A 2,586-nucleotide genomic window follows, 5' to 3' on the forward strand; every position below is an offset into this window, starting at 1 on the left:
CTCACTCTTAATTTGCATGATACTCATCTATCCTAATAGAGAAGAGCCAAGAGAAGGCATGTGGCAACATTTTTTTTTAATACAATATTGTTTATTCAAAATCTTTATTCTCAAATTTTAGGATCCATCAAAAGTACACATATTTTAATGCAGACTCCCAGGCCTCAGCGCTGACTTAGAGAATAAGGATCTCTGAGAGAAGGGCTCCAGCCAGGCATGTTTATTTTAGCCAGTGCTTAAGAGTCACAGGCAGGTGACACTAAGCCAGTTGGCTGTAAGCACAGTGACAAATGTCATACCTGTGACAGTTTGTTTTCCAAAGTTGGCCACAACCGTATCTTCCATCACACACAAACTATGCCAGTTTCTAGAATCTCTCCACTCCCCTTTCAAGAGATGGATTCCATGCCCCATACCTTTGAAACTGGATGGGTTTTTGTGATTAGTCAACCAATAGATTATAGTGGGAGTGATGCTATGTGACTTACAGGGCTAGGTCAAAAAGACCATTCAGCTTCTGGTTTTGCGAGCTAGAACATTCACTCACTCTTGGAACCCAGCCACCAGGTAGAGAGAAAGCCAAAGCTGCTCCAAGGAGGAGGCCCACTAAGAGAGAGACTAATAGCCAGCACCAACTTTGCCAGCTATGTGAGCCATCTTGGAAGTGGATCTGGGCCCAGTCAGGCTGCCCAGGCTGACACAGCACAGCACGGAGCAAAGATGTGCCTTCCTGCCAAGCCCTGCCCAAATGAAGATTCAAGAGCTCAGTAAATGACTGTTGTTGCTTTAAACAGTATGAGCTGGCTTGTTAGGCAACAATAACACACTTTTAACCTAATAGTTACTCTGCCTTTCTTCTTATTAGGGTGAATTCTCCTTGAAAATATTCTGAAAGCATCCTTGTCCAATGTCATTTATTTTCTCAGATTCTTCTAATCACAGAGCCACTTATTTCAGACTCTTGGTTATGGGAGGTTCTCATTATTACCTCTGAGGCTTGGTTTCTCATCTCAAAAGCACTGGTAATACGAGAACTTACCTTATGAGCTTTATAGTTAGCTGAGACAATCCATGTAATCATTTAGCATTGTACCCAGCAAACATAATTCTTATTATTTTTACTAGGTTTCTTCCATTCATAGTCTCCATTTCTTTAATGCAACATGTATACAAATATACACACACACATATATATATACACATACAGACACAATATACATACATATATACACACACATATATATGTATATATATATATACACACACACACATATATATATATACACACAGATATATATAGAGAGAGACATAATTTTTCTTTTTTTCTTGTAGTCCAATGCCATTTTATGGGCTATTTCCTATGACATGCTCTTCTCTACTAGGTCAGTTAGACTCTTACTAATCCTTGAGGGCAACTCTTCTCCTTTGGGAAAGACTTTTCTGACTTCTCAATCAATTAATGCCTCTCTGGGCTCCAAAAGCGCCTTGGAGGAACATCTACTACAGCCCTTAACACACTGGGTTGTAGTTAATTCCTTGTCTCTCTTCTCCATTGGACTGGAAAGCAGTCAGTGTTGTCTCTGCATTCTCACCCACCAACACAGCACCTGGCACATCCTTACTCACCATCTACTATGTGTGCTCTGCTAGGAAACACTGTGATTAAGCAGTTAAGGGGCCCATGTTTTGGGAGACTTCCTCGGGGTCAAAACAGCTCCATTTTCTCCTGGATAATCTTGGAAAAAACTAGTTGACATTTCTAGCCTCATTTGTAGAGATACCTTCTTAAGATTGCTATGAAATAAAATAATGCCTGCGAAAAGCCTATCCCAGAGCAAGCAAGCAGTGACAAATGTGACAAAATGCTTCTCCAACAATCCCATTCTCAGGCACCGCCACTCTAATCTTCTTTTAGGGCCCTGCGTGCCGTGGGTAATCCCTCTCTCAGGGATTTCTCTGGGCTTTCTAATCCTGTCCTCGGGTCATTCCTCCAGCTAGCAGCTCTGCGTTCAGAAGCCAATTCCCTGCCTCCCAACTCTCTCCAGATCCTTTCTTTCAGACTTCCCTGGGCTTAAGGAGCCCGATTTACATGAAATTTAAAAATCAAAATTTAAATATCAAAACTCTATGACTAGGGTATCCCTGGATAACTTCCGAGATCCGCATTCAGGAGTATGGCTACCGAGTTTCAGTCTTCCACCTCCCTTTGAGGAAGGAGCCCCGGCTCGACTTAACCGGAGTCGTTCCCCGCTGCGGCTCGCGCGCAACACAGAAACGTTGAATGAACGAACAAACGAACGGATGAATGAATGGGCTGCGCCCGCCGCTGGGCCTCTGTTACGTCGCCCACTGGCGCAGGCGTGGCCGCGGTAAGGGGCCTGCTGGGCGCCGGCCGCGTAATCCCACCCTCGCGCGGCGGGCTCGGCCACGAGCGCCGGAGCTCCGCGCCGCCTCGCGCCTCCTCCCCCAAATCCCTGCCCCGCCAGGGCTCGTCACTTCCGCCAACCCCAGGCCGGGGCTGGGGCGGGGAACGCGGGGGAGGGGGCCAGGTCCTAGAGCAGCCCGCCCGCGCACAAGCAGGGACTA

This window comes from Meles meles, chromosome 7 (genome assembly GCF_922984935.1).
Source record: "Meles meles chromosome 7, mMelMel3.1 paternal haplotype, whole genome shotgun sequence".
NCBI classification, from domain to species: Eukaryota; Metazoa; Chordata; class Mammalia; order Carnivora; family Mustelidae; genus Meles; species Meles meles.